Raw genomic sequence first — 15,687 nt, forward strand, 5'->3', positions numbered from 1 at the left:
AATTATACCTTTCCAATGGCACTCATTTTGCTGTGTCTAACTTTCTTTCAGCGCTGAGTTTTTCTGTCCACTAAATAAAGTGTCCATATTAAAATGGATTACAAATTAATTTTCTCTAATAAGCCTAAAAATCTGCCTAAAAAACTCAAGGATTCACTGGTATTTCCCAGTAGGACTTGACCCAGAACAATCGTATATGCCTAGTATTACTTGTTCAAGGTCTAAGAGACACATTTCTGATACTAGGGATGCTAATCATTCATCCTCTCCTATTCAATAGTTTTCAATATTTTTAATGGTGGTTAGTTAATTAAATGTCCCCTATTGTAATGTTTTCTATAATTAAGTTTGTGCCTAGAGAACAACAATAGTTTATAGTGAGAGTATTTATCGAGTAAAACAAAGGATTAAATGAAGTCAGTCTTCAATTCTGAGTTAGGCTAACAGTCCCCAAAAGTTATAAAACAGAAACATAAAGCTTTGACCAAAACAACATACATTCAAACTACCTGTTCAATATGTATAAACTACGCAGATGTATCTCGGGAAAAACAACTTTCTGAGAATTAAACTTTGTTTTGTCCATTGTGGCTGCTAATTACATTAGTATAAAATTCTCTTATGAAGTGATGAGGTTTCTGGTCAGCATACCTTTCCCTTTTATGTGACTTCATTTATGTATTAGATTATTTATCAAAAATATTGGACAGGGCAATATTTGTGATTCATTGCTGGATTATTTTGACAAGTGACACATAAAAATGTTTTATAAAAAATGATGGTTAAAGACAGAAATATCAAGGAAAAACAAACCTATAAATAAAATTTGAAGGATGATATGCTCAGCTTACACACAGAGGGAATTTTATAAATTATTGTGAGAGAAAACTAATCACTCTTGCACACACACTCATACACATAAAGTAAAAGAAATAAAAGAAATAATATATGCCTAGTACAGTTGAACTTAATTTATTTCCAGTAGGCCTAAGGACACTCATCTACTGAGTAAAGACAAGACTTTCCCATCATGATTATGAAACATGGTAGATGATTATCAGATGAAAAGAAGCTATTTTGGTTTTAGTATTTGGGTTCATCAGTTAAGGCTAGAATCCTTTGATGAAGGAGTATGACGGCAATTGCTGGATACTCATTAGATACCAAGACTCATTAGATAAAAAGGACTCCCCATTTATACTAGATAGTTTTAGCTCCCTCAAGAGTAGGAAGGAGTACAGATAGCTTAGCTATTTTCTTTCCAAGTACATAAAGATAGTCACAAGTTAATAGTATCTAATATAAACATCAGATTTAATTTAAAATTATAGATGATAACTCAGTTATTGGAAGAACATTTCATAAAATTGTAAATGCAATGAAAACAGTTAGTCAAACCCCAAATTTATTAAATATGCAATTTATAGTCTGTTCCATGTTTCAAAAAAAATCACTAGTATATTTTAACTCAAGCATCTATTTATTGGTCTACAAAGCAGGCAATTCTGACAGTCTTATAGATGTGCTAAAATATTTTGTATGGTCTGATAAAATCCTCTCAGAAAATGCTTAAATATTATAACACATCTGCAGAGTCAAAATGCAAAATCATCACGATGAGGACAGAATGCTGATTGCTGGTTTCCAGGTGTTGTAAGGAGGAAGGAATGGAGAGGAATTGCTTAATGTGGAAGGGATTTTACTTTTGTAGTGATAGAAATTCTTTGAAAATAGGTGGAATTTGTGGTTGCACAACTGAAGGTGTACTAAATGCCACTGAACTATTTACCTTAAAACGGCTAATTGCATGTTATATGATATTCACCTCAATAAACTATTTTTCTAAGCATACAAAATCCTTATCAGATTCTCACAGTACACCAATGTCTGTGTTGCCTTGTCGAGTGCTGGTTTCCGTCGAGCTCCTTCACACACAGCACACTCACTAAGTCCACGCACGTTCTTCCCTTCTCTTTCATTAGGAAACAGAATCCTCCTTGTTTCATTTATGAATTCCTAACACTAACCAAAACTTTTTTTTTTTCTATTAAAAGTGGGCATGTATGGGGTGCCTGGGTGGCTCAAGCAGTTAAGCATCTGCCTTCGGCTCTGGTCCTGGGATCAAGAGTCCACATCAGGGTTCCTGCTCAGTGGGGAGCCTGTTACCCTCCCTCTCTTTCTGTCCACCACTTCCACCCTGCTTGTGCTCTCTTCCTCAGTCAAATAAATAAATAATTTAAAAAATAAGATAAAAGTGGTGATATTTGACAAAGGATAAGATAATGAATGCTATTTTAAAATTTTGATATTATTACCTAATAACCCTAGGTACTTGTCTTTACAATTATATGAAAGACTTCTAAATATATCTAATATATGTAAGTTTCTTACAATAACACCAGTAGAAAGAATAAATAACATTTTCTTAGTAGGTTTAGTGATTGTGTCTCCTTAGATTTGAATCTAATTTTTTAAATATTTTATTTATTTATTTGAGAGAGAGAGAGCATAAGTAGGCAGAATGTCAGCATGTCAGAGGGTAGGGAGAGGAGAACTAGCCTCCTCGCTGAGCAGAGACCGCCCCCCCCGCTGCTCCCCAATGTGGGGCTGGATCCCAGAAACCTGGGATCATTACAAGAGCTGAAAGAAGACACTTAACTGACTGAGCCACCCAGGCACCCTTGGCCTTTATTTATTTTTTTAAAGATTTTATTTATTTATTTGACAGAAAGATAGAGAGAGCAAGTAGGCAGAGTGGCAGGCAGATGGAGAGGGAGAAACAGGCTCCCTGCTGACCAGGGAGCCCAATTTGGGACTCAATCCCAGGACCCTGGGATCATGACCTGAGCTGAAGGCAGCCGTTTAACCAACTGAGCCCCCAGGTGCCCTGAACTTTATTTTTAATAGCATTTCTTTCCAAGGATGGGCCCAGAAAGCCCAATCCTTATAATAGGGTTCTGTAGTCAGGATTTCCCAATGCTGTGGCCTTATATGACATATTCAACTTTGAGTTTGGTTATCCATAACATATTGTTAACAGCACCTAATTCTGAATTGGTACAAGAAAAATATGTGTATGTATATTTTGAATAGATAGATTACAGATATAGATATGTAGAGTATATATATACATATATATTTGTATATATATATACACACGCACATATATATATGTGGAGTATGCTTCATTCAAAATTTTTATTTTCAAAGGTAGTGTAAAAATTATGTTTTGCTTTTTCAGAAACATTCTATTGTTGGTAACTATTCCACTGTTGATGCTGTCATAAGGCACGATGGAGAGTACAGGCACTAGAGCCAGATTAACTGATTAAAATCCACCTCTTCCACTTCTTACATTCATGACATTGACCAAGTTCCCTAAACTCATTCTGTCAGTTTCCTCATCATTAAAATGGGCTATTACAACATTTATCCCGTAAGGGTATTTTGATGATTACATTCATGATACGATGGTTGAAATGGCATTTAACAAACTATTGGTTTCTTTTTCCCCCTTACAGGTGTTGTGATTTTAACACAACATTTGTGAACGTGATCTAAGTATCTGGTTTGTACTATTATAAATATAACCTCTCCTTCCCCAGCCACCACTGACACCCCTGCCCTGTAATGCTCCCAGCAGAAATCAGCATGTTTGTGGCAGTCTTCTCTAAAACGTATAGCTTCCCTGGTTTTAGCTGCTCTGATCATGAGTATCTTGAGTTCATTTAATTAATTGAGATTCATTCAGTCCAGAAAATCAGTCTAAAATGACCTAAATGAGGTATGTGGAAGTTTCCTTTAAGTTATTTCTTTATAAACACCATAAAATAACATGTCCACATCACAAATTCATATGAGTGAATGAAACTTTTATAACAAAACCCACTTACATAAAACAATACATCATAAATTAGCCAAGGAACAAAGGCAGAGGACTTTAGCTCTTTCCCAGTTAGTCTCACTAAGGAACTAGGGAAAATTGCCCTGAAATTCTTAAAAATCATTTTTCTTGTAATACGATCTAGATTTCTCTTTTCCTGTGTGACTCACATTGTTTTGTGTGATACCAGTTCACTCAGACATTTCTCTCTTATATGTCTTTTTCTATATTTTCCTCTCCATTTATGAATTTACGCATAAGCCATATTGAAAATGATGTTAACCAATTTGTTTTAAAAGCCACATGTTCCTGGTGAAATTCCCTATTGCTCCATTTATCTTCACACAGGAAGATTCCCCATTCTTATTTCTGTTTCTCTAAAGCCCTACAGCATTTTCCCACAATCTGCTCATTTTTTTTGCTTACTTATTTTTTCTGTATAGCCCTTGTGTTCGTGGCTGTACTGTGTTAATAGCTCTGTTGTCCCTCTGCTTTCTTTCTTGTTTCTAGGAAAATGTATTCCCAAATTAACATCTTAGTTTGGAAAAAAAAAGTCCCACTAAGTAGAAACATGGACATGATGATACCATTTGTATATGCAATGGAACCACTTCCTTTCTTCTCCAGCCATATCTTCTTTGTTTTTCTTGCTATCAAACTATTCCAATGGACAAGATTATGTATCTAACTATCTCACACCCCACATTGGATAGGCAGAGAGTAGCATATTTTATTTTTCTTTCCTTGGAGGTAATCTAAGGTAAATACCAGCCATTAAGTATTCTTGCATTTATCCCTTTTCCCTGGTGTTTCAGATGAAAAAAAAGAGAATGTATGCTACTCTACCATAATCTTTTAATTTTATAAGCATCCCAAACACATATAATAAAAATGGTTTTATTTTTTCATGACACATTACTTTTTCCTGTTGTGTACAGAATATAGCTGATTTGACTAATAGTAATAACAATACCCTTTTATGTTAACAATACTGATCAAAATAAGAACAGCTTACTTCCTTGCTTTATACTAGTTTTTGTCATTCCAATTATTTGTAAGATGTTGGCTTGCCTTCCCTTATTTTATATATTTTATATCATTTTTATGAGTCATTTCATCATGAATAAAAACAATATATTTTGTAGAACATATATTTAAAAACTAAGTATGGAGAAGGCATTTCGCAATGAAGGTACTTAACATTTTGCCCAAAGGGTAAAAAGAGTATAGTGTGTGTGTGTATTTTTAAGATTTCTGATTTATTTATTTGAGAGAGAGAAAGAACACAAGCGGGACACAGGGAGGGGGGGAAGCTGAATCAGGGCTCAATCTCAGGACCCCAGGATCATGACCTGAGCAGAAGGCAGATGCCTAAGGACTGAGCTACACAGGTGCCCTGAGTATAGTGTATTTTTAGGGTAAAAATGTGGTGTGAGAATCCTATAAATTGTTAACGACCCGAGTAATTTATTTGGAATTTTCTTTCCCAGTTTCTTCAACTGGATATCTGAAATTTTGTATTTCTAGGGATGCCTGAGCTGTGCCTCTGATATTTTGGTAGGATCATTTGCAATTATACAGATGGAGACAGTCTGTTAAAATGAATTAGTTGGCCTTGTGTAGCAGCTAACTGAAAACAAACAATAACAACAAAAACAACAATAAGAGACCTACCCATATGCAATCAGAGCCAAGAATGTGTAAATCTATTCTTAGAGAAATTAGTTATTTCCTTGTTTTTTAATCAACTGGGACTGTAAATAGAGTTTGCCATGGCAAGTATGCTAGCCAATAAAGCATGACAGAATCAGGGCACCATTTTGAAATGACTAATTAATTAAAAGATTGAGATAGTGAACCTCACCAGTTGTTAACATAAAGTAAAGACACTGGATGTTTGTGTATCTAGAGGACACAGTACACATTTTAAAATATTTTTGCCAATATTCTACAGTCAGGAAATGAGCCGAGAGAGATATTCAGCTGCAAACATGTTGTCCTTCAAGAAGAAGGATGAATGACTTCAAAGGTGGCTCTGAGACTGGGGGCCAGGGGGCTGCCACTGGGCCAGAAGGGTGCGTTGGCTGCATCCAAAGACCAGTGGTAGGGTTGCCTCTAGCAGTCCAGAGGGCAGAACATCAAGGCACAAGGGATTATTTTCAGGCCTTGAAACCTTGTGGAACTTGCCCTCCTGGGTTTTGGATTTGTTTTGGATTTGTTTTGGATCAGTAAACCCTTTACTTATTCGATTTTCTCCCTTTTGCAACAGATGTGTCTACTTTATACCCGTTCTACCATCATAGTTGAGAGGCAGGTCAGTTATTTTCTATTCATAAGTGACAGAATGGAATTTTGCTTCTGAACTGAGTCTAATCTGTAGCTGATTTAGAGGATTTAGGTGATAAAATCGGGGACTTTTTGAGTTGACAACACGTAAATAAGATCTTGGATTTAGAGCTAATGCTGGCATGGGCTAAGACTTTGGGGATTTGGGAATAAAGTGAATATATTTTGTTATGAATTTGGGGAGACTGAGTGTCAGAATGTAGTAGGTTATAGAGTGTTCCCTCAAAATTCATGTCCATCTAGAACCTCAAAATGTAACCTCATTTGGAAATACTCTTTGGTGATGTAATTAGTTGAGGTCATATTGGATTAGGATGACTCCTGATTCCAAACTGGTATCTTTACAAGAAAAGGAGAAAACACACAGACAGACACAGAGAGAGCAACATGTGAAGACGAAGACAGAGTTGTTGTGCCAGAAACCAAGGAAGGCCAAGAAACCCCGGACACTGGAAGAGGTAAGGAAGGATTGATTCCCCTCTAGAGGCTTCAGAGGAAGGTTGCCCATTGATTTTGGACTTCTGGCTTTCTGAATCGTGAGAAATACATTTATCTTGTCTTAGCCACCCATATTGTGGTTTGTAACAGCCTCCCTAGGAAGCTAATGCAACATATAAATATGAAAGTCATCATCCCGCTGGCTATGTACGTGATTGTTTATAAATATTACGAGTGGTTGTAAAAGTGCTTTGTGACCCACATTTTCAGTTTTGGGAACAGAGCAGTAATTAGCAATAACTTCAACACTGCACCAAAAATAATGATCATGGTAATGGATTTACAAATATTAAGTCCCTTAATTTTTACCGTAACCTTGTTTGCAGCCTCTGTTACTACCGCTGTATTTATAGATAAGGAAAACATGCTTCAAAAGTAAAATTAATTCTCTGAAGTCAAATAGGATTTGATTAGCAGGACAGGGATTTAAAATCTTGTCTGTTTGACTGAAAACTCATACCCTTAACCACTAGGGTAATTATTGTGATATCAGTCTGGAAATATTTTATGAAGGAGTATAGTCAGTGGTACTCTAATAGTGTGTGGTGACAGATGGTAGCAACACTTGTGGTGGACAGAGTATAATGTATAAACTTATCCAATCTCTATGTTGTACACCTGAAACTAATGAAACATTGTGTGCCAACAATACTTGAATTAAAAAAGAATCTCGCCAACTTAGTTCAAGACCGGGTTATATTAATTTCAAATTTAGTAGGTATTTCTGTTTCCAAATCCTACCTTGTAATGTATCCATTTAGATTTTGATTTTGAATTTCAGAATATTCAATCTGTTGGGGATTGAACTCTGTTCCTCAAAAATATCAAAAGTTGAGGCTGTAATGCCCAGTGCTCAGAATGTGACTTTATTTCAGAATAGGGTCATTGTTAATGGAATTATTTAGATGAGGTCAGTAGGGTAGGCCCTAGTTCAATCTGACTGGTGTCCTTACAGAAAGGTGAAATTTGGACAAAGAGATAGGGATACATAGAGAGGGAGTGAGGGGAAAGACACAGAGAGGTGGTGGTGGTCATGGACAGGCTGAGGGGTGAGGCCTGGCATCGGTTCTCCCCTCATTAACCCTCAGAGGGAAGCTACTCTGCCTGCCAACTCCTTGATTTCAGACTTCCAGACTCCATAGGTGAGAAAATACCTTTCAGTTGTCTCTCCTAGGTTGTGGTACTTTGTTATGGCAGTCCTAGCAACCTAATAAACCATCCATCATACTTAAAAAAAATATTTACCATGGGGTTATCCATTTGTGAAGAGTGGAGAAACACTACATTATATGCTATTCCTGACCACTGATATGGGCTGAATTCAGTGAGGTCCAGGCACTGTAGTAAACCAATAGCTCAGGGAAAATTTCATTTAACTCCTTTTTCAGTTTGAATTGAGTCATTTAAATATATATATATATATTTTTTTTTTCAGTTTAACATGGAAACGTTTTCTTAATATTGTCATTATGGAAATGAAAACATCTCATTTATATGATATCTCTTGTGAAACTTTTTTTTTTTAATTTCCATTATACTCCATTCAACTTTCATTATACTTCTTTTTGAGTGATTTCTTCCTCAGCTGAGCTCTTAGTACCAGCTTCCTTCAGTGAAGTTTTGCAGCCCTTATCAGCTATGGCATTTATTTGTCTCCCAGTTATCATCAAGCAATTAAACATTCTAGTACTCACTAGGTGTTTGTGGTTTATGATGACCATCATAACCTGTCCATGGACTAAGGCAGACCCATGGAGCTTAATAAGCAAAGGACTTTATTTTTTTTCTCTACTGTTCATTAATCACTAATTAAAGCCTGTGGGTCTAAGTCTTCCCATACAACTGAATGAAATTTGGGGCCAGCCCTATCTATTGTCATTCTCAAATAAGAAAATACCCTTGTGATACTTATAGTAAACAATTTTTACAATTAATCTATTCAGCAGATATATATTACAGACTGATGTTTATGAGCTAGTTTTCTGGATGCTTGACTACATCAGTGGAGAAACAGACATAAATCCCTTTTCTCAGGAAGCATATATATTTATGGAGTGGATTGTGGAGGTCTTTCCAGAATGAGGCTATCTTTTGGCAATGAAGTGCAAATTCCTGGAGGGATAAATAACTCATAATTAACGGGGAGTTTTCTCTACATTGGGGTGTTATCCAATTAGAAAAAAAAATGGCATGAATACTGTTCCTGATTTTAATTGAAGTCTTCAATGACCAAGGTTATAGAAGGCTTTCAGTTCAGATTCAACTCACTGGTCAGGTTTGCGATAGATAATAGAATTGTTCATCACGTGTTTTTTGCAGGTCAATAAGAAGTCTGTGAAATCACTAACATAGCCTGCTGTGCCTGGATTAATGCCTTGAGTCAAGTGGAAGAGTGAATACAGATATTTGAGTAGAGAGTCACTAGGTAATTGAAAAATAGACCCTCGGGGTTTCCAAGGTTGGTTCCAGTGGTTGGATTTAGTAATCACAGACAGCATGACTGAGGTCGATACCACAATGAGATCGTCTAGCTATTGGAGTCCAGTCGTTAGAGCCTCAGTTACATGTGTCATGAGACAACCAAGTTAGAGTAGACAATTAAGGGCTGCGTTCTTGAGAAAACTTCCAGAAGCCATGGGAGATAGAAATGAAGATGGCTCAGTACCTTACTGCTGAAACCACTGATGTCATCAGCTGCAGCCACATTGTCTTGAGCTGGGGCTATAGGACTCTCCATTCCATTGCCATGAGAATGCCTTCTTCCCACCCAGAAGGCAGCAAACAACAGCCAGATCACTAGAAGGGTGCCTAGGCACGCTTTTTTCCAGTCCTGCTTCTAGCTACAAGCCTGTCAGCGGCATTCGTTGATTGTCAAACAGTGGGGGACACTTACTCCCTTCTCTTACCTACCACTGAGGTGAAAGTGTTTGCCACCAGATCTCAAGGAGTCTTCATATTCCATAATATCATATTTCATATTTTGATCTACAAAGTCCTTATTTTTTTTCCTTCAAAACCTTGTTTCTGACATCATTCCATTCTCCTAACCAAAAACTGTGAAGGATCTGTAAAAGATCTGAGATTTTATCCTACTCGCAAGCTAAAAGGCTAGTCTGCCACAACTGAAAGGATCCTATCAGAAGACACAAGACTCCCAGGTCATACATAAAGGATTTTTTTTAATGGCACAGAATGTAGCCAAGTGTCATAGGGCAACCCAGCAAAACCCAGGTGGATACTGAGCAGGTAGTGAGTTTGCACCACATCTGAAGCTTAGGGACCCAACTATTTTATAATAGGACTGAACCTTGTCCCAGGTGGAAGCATTATTTTTATTATACTGAGAAGTAAACAAACTGCCTTTTTTTTTTTTTTTTTTTCCTGGAGGGAAATACTTTCTTCATATTCTGAGGCTATTTCCTATACAAACATTCTGGAAAAATTAGGCAGGAACAAAGGCTGCTGGTGCCTCTGCCTGCAAGAAAAGGAGAAGCAGGAAGGAAACCATGCAAAGATGTCATCCAACAAACCTTCTGGCAAGCACTCCATCACTGCCTCCTTAAACATTTCACTGAAGATGTAGTTTCTGAATTTTCATAGCATTTATTTTCCATCCCTAGAAACTCAGCTGTCTTGACAAGCTCTCCCAATGCACTTGCAACCATTAGTTCATTCTCTCCAATAGCATGAAGTCATCCATGTAAGGGAACAGTGTGATACTCTGGGAGATATGCAGACAGTCCAAACATCATTGGATTATATTGTGACAGATCACAAGAAATATTACATACCCCTGAGACAAAACTGTAAATGAGTATTCTTGTCATCTTATGTAAATGTGATCTGTTTCAGATTCACTTTTTTGATAGGAATGGGAAATAATGCATTCACTCCATGAATGGTTACATGTTATGTCCCCAAGAATTTCTTAATAAACTTTAACAATAGTGCCACTCTAGGCACAGCAGCTGCAATCAGAAATACTACTTGTTAAGTCAGCATTCATTCATTCTCTGTGTGGGCCGTCTTGTGAGTTAGATGGAGGTAGGTTAGGAATCACCATCAGGGCTCCCTATAGGCATTTAATGTTGGTACTAATCTTTGCCATTTTTCTGGGATTCATTTCTCTGGTTTTGGTTTATTATTTCAGCTTGAATGGGAGGCTGTTTCAAAGGTTTGCGTTTGGCCTTCTTCACTATAATAGTACCAATAGGGCAAGGATCCAAAGTGTGTGTGTGTGTGTGTGTGTGTGTGTGTGCGCGCGTGCACACTTGCGCACGGACATGGTGTTTTTTCCCCAACTCCTGAGAATATAAATTCAAATATACATTCAGGGACATGGGAAATGACCTATGGGTTCTAATTCTCATCCAATGGGCCCACTGTGAGCTGTACTTTAGCCAAGACTCTATTACCAGGTCCATAAAAATTCCTTTTCTAAAAAGGGGGCCAGGGTGATGTTTGGGTCTCCAAATATTAATACCAACTTAAAGCCCACATACAATCACCTGAACAAATGGTTTATACGTCTCTTTGGGAAAGACTGGGATAATAATTACAGTATATATTTACCACAATGTTTTGGGGTCCTTTTTAGGAACTGTGGTAGAAAGGATTCTTTAGGCAAAGGTGTTGGGACTAAGAAATTGGCTTAGGTCTGGGATATAATAAGGGAACACAACTTTTTACCAAAACAACTATCTTCTGCCTCTTACTCACCTATTTTTGGGCTACACATATGTCAAACATCACCCTTGTTGGGTGCCTATTTTAGGTTTAAGGACATTATGCTCTTTTAACTATCACTCAATTTCATATGGATCAAAATTCCTCACCTGCCCTTTAATCTTGCTAGACATTATGCTAATTGAAGCTTCCTGGTTTCTTCTGGTTAAGCAAGTCATCTGTCCTCTAGTTCTTTGGGGATTCATCATTCCCATAGATACTAATGAGCCCCAAATCTGTATTTTTGTTATTGTCTCTCCTACCAACAGCCATGACCTGCAGAGGACAGCCACCACTGAACATCGTGATGTAGGTAGTTGCCCCTCTCATCAGTAGGCTGTCCTATGGAGCATTACCTCTGGTGGGTATTCTGGCCTTACATAAAAGATTTTTTTGACCTTGACCACTTGCCTAGCCACTTGATCCCTTTCTCTCCCATCTGCCAGAACAAACTCAGGTAGTTCTACTCTACTGAACACTCTTCTGAACTCCAACTTTTTCCAGGCTTCTAAGTGCCAACTTACCAGTGAGTTAGCCTATCTCCTGGAGTCTTGGTTAGAATGATTAATCTCATATCTTAAGAAAATTCTTACATATTTTGGCTTACATTCAGTAGTCTGCTAGGTCACGTGTCCTTGAGACTCAATTTCAGAGATAATCTTTTGGCTCTTACCAATACCTACAAGCTAATTCTTGTAATTCTTTCAGTGTATGGCCTATTTCCAAGTGTATCTGGCCCAGTATGTCAACTGGTGGCATATACTGTGACCTAACACCAATTATTAAGCTGGCATAGAGATGAGGAAGTTAGAACAGCTTCTGTGGATCTATTCTTGCCTTGTGGGGAAAAGACTTCTGCAGTGTCTTTGAACATGGTAGATCATCCAGTATCTCTTAATAGGGAAGGATGGACCAGGTCTCCAGGCTCAGACATTTAATGGGTACCTGAAGAATCATCATCCTTAAAAGCATCCCTCCAGGTGGCCCCTCCTTATGTTTCAGGGTATGGGGTATTCCCAACCAGACCTAGACCTTAGCATAACTGATCTGCCATGGCTGAGCATTGTGACAATTCTGGGGTTCTGTACTTCTAAATATCCAGTTTCCGTCTCTTTTTAGCTGTGTCAACTTTTCCGCTATAAAAGAGGAGTACTTCTTTTGAAGTTACCCGAGACCCTCTGGCTGTCACACTTAGCCACTAGCAGCTTCTTAACCACTTTTATTCTCTCATTATCTCTCTGAAAGATGTCAAAACAACTTTTATCAACCACCTAACTACCCCCGTCTTCGCAGTCATCATCCCTCCATTTATTTCAAATACCAGATCATTGTACCTGAGATATTCTTCTCCATGTAGACATTTCACTAGGCCATTGGTAGAGAAATCTGTAGCTATTCAGTCACCACTTTGTGCTAGGGAATTTTTGTGCCCTGACTTCCATTCAGGGTATCGTTGTCTTGGCCTGCTGGCGGGGAGTGAGCCAGTCCTGTTTCCTTCTTACTGTCTGTGTTCTTGAACTTTTCTAAGCACCATTTAGGTTAGTTCAGGTCCTCCGTCAGGCAGACACCAAGATGGAATTAGAGGTATAGGAGAATTACCAAGAGAAAAGACTATGGAAGAAAAAAGAGAGGGAGCCGGATGAGGGGGCAGGGTCATTAGACCAGGATACATGCCTGTCTCCTGTGAAGGAGAGAAAAGACTCTGGGAGAGTCTCTGATTGTGAAGCATTTCAAAGGAAGATTTGACCTTCAGCCAATGTCACCTAACTGAGGAGTCCTGCATCTTACAGGAATGGGTCAGTCTTGGTAACCCTGTTGTTCTCTGCCTTTGGCTGAAAGCATCCTGTGGAAGACGTAGCCTGAGTGGTAGATGCGGAACAAGCAGCTGGGTCCATGCATCAATTATGTTTCCTGCGGGAAGAGAGCTGAGTGGCAAATTTTCAAGCCTGTCTTCTAAGAGCCATAACAAATGTTGCCTCTTAGGACAAGCATGTCTAGTGTAGAAAACAACCAGCTCCCGTCTATGATTCTCTCCATGGGTCTTAAGTCCCCACACTTCGGGGTAGAATATGTGTGCGTGATGAGTGTGTTTCTTGGTGTCTCATGCCTGAGCAGCAATAGGGCAACACTAGTGTAGTGCAAGCTTGACACAAGAAGTTATTGGTTCGTGCCAGTAGGGAATTAGTCACTGTGGAGGAGGCTGGGAAAAGCACACACAAAATCGGTTGCTTTAAACCTGGAATAGGTGAAGTTGAAAGTGTCTGAAATGGCTCAGTGATGGTTTTGTTATAGAAAATGAAATATTGATGGGGTGCCTGGGTGGCTCAGTGGGTTAAAGCCTCTGCCTTCAGCTCAGGTCATGATCTCAGGGTCCTGGGACCGAGCCCCACATCGGGCTCTCTGCTCAGCGGGGAGCCTGCTTCCCCCCTCTCTTTCCGCCTACTTCTCTGCCTACTTGTGATCTTTGTCTGTCAAATAAATAAATAAAAAATCTTTAAAAAAAAAAAAGAAAAAAAAAGAAAATGAAATATTGAATTGTGTAAAATAGTTAAGGCTACTCACTAGCATTTAATAAATTGTATCTTCTTCCATTCTAGTAACCCAGACCATACTTACTATAGTAGGTGACATTTAATCAAATTAAGTATATTTCTCAGTGGACCTATGCTGAGATTAATTATATCACTTAGTTTATTTTTAATACACAAGCCCCAATATTTAAATAATCTCAAATTCATTACAGTATTTTTTTTTCTTTTTTTAGTTTGGGTCTTTAAAATAACCCCCTAAAGTTTACTTTGAAAAATTTCTAATCCTTCCAATTTAGTTGTGAATGAACAATGACCTACATCACATTCCCCCAACCCCCAACTGGAAGTAGTAGGAAAAGAACAGCATGTTCAGTCTGAAAATAAGCAGCCTGGTTTGACTGAATATATTTATAGCCAGTATATTATCTTTTGCTCTTTATGCTCAAAAGATTAGGGGCCAATGTATTTGAGGGAGAAAAAGTAGAACTACCCTGGGAAGTAAAACTATTAAGAGCAATGGACTTTCCCACCATGAAGCTGCACAAAAGACATACATATTGAGACCTATCAAATTCGCCTTTAACTTCTGCTTGGGGGGTAGAAGGCTCACAGAGAAACAACAGAGGCTATTCGGAAAGTAGCCTGAGATCAAGGTCAAGCTATCAAGTATGCAATGGGAGAGCATATACTAGTCCCAAACAATTTCACACTACAGGTGCAACGAGGTCTAAGAAAGGAAAGCAGTTAAGGCAAAAAGATTAGAAAAGGAAAGAAAGGGGAAGCAAACATTCTTGAATTCTGCTAAACACCATTTGCTTTATGATTTTAAAATATCCTCATGTGCATTTTCACACCCATGATCACACATTTATATTTACAATATAGGTGCCTATCTCTTCTTCCACGCCATGACCCCCTCCTACTTAAAAAGCCACCATTTCTGAATCTCATGGCATCCATCTATGCTGGTGAGTCCTTCATGTGGCAGACATCTGCTGGCTGCTGCTCAGAGCCCTCAGGTCTTGTAGATTTTTACTGTGGTTCATTATCACTGCCGCCAGCCCTACTTCTGTCTCAGTTCTGTTTGATTTTATTATGCACAAAAACCAGCTTACCCGGGTGCTTGGGTAGCTCAGTGGGTTGAGCCTCTGCCTTCAGCTCAGGTCATGATCTCGGGGTCCCGGGATCAAGCCCTGCATCAGCCTCTCTGCTCTGCTCGGTGGGGAGCCTGCTTCCCCTTCCCCCTGCCTCTCTGCGTACTTGTGATCTCTGTTAAACAAATAAATAAAATCTTAAAAAACAAAACAAAACAAAACAAACAAACAAACAAACAAACAAACACGCCTGGGTGTCACTTCCTTACCCTTTGCTCCTCCAATGCCATTTTCTGTGCTGTGCCAACCACTTATTCTTGCAAAAGAGCCTCGAACCCTCCAATTGATGTTCCCCTTCTAATCTGCCTCAAGTACCTCAGGCTAGTGCCAATTCCCACCTTGTCTTTCTCATCTGCTCCCTCTTACTCTGTCTTTATAAATCCTTAAACTCCTTCAGTGCTTACGATCCATTTTATCCTTTGTTCAACAACCTTCACATCCTCACTTCCTGTCTTATTTGGCTTCAATTTTATAATCACTTTCTAGATACACTCTAACTTCTTTGCCCTCTGACATTTAAGAGTTTTTTTGTTTTGTTTTGTTTTGTTTT

Source organism: Lontra canadensis, unplaced genomic scaffold (assembly GCF_010015895.1).
Source record: "Lontra canadensis isolate GAN:19392208 unplaced genomic scaffold, GSC_riverotter_1.0 scaffold22, whole genome shotgun sequence".
Classification (NCBI taxonomy): Eukaryota; Metazoa; Chordata; class Mammalia; order Carnivora; family Mustelidae; genus Lontra; species Lontra canadensis.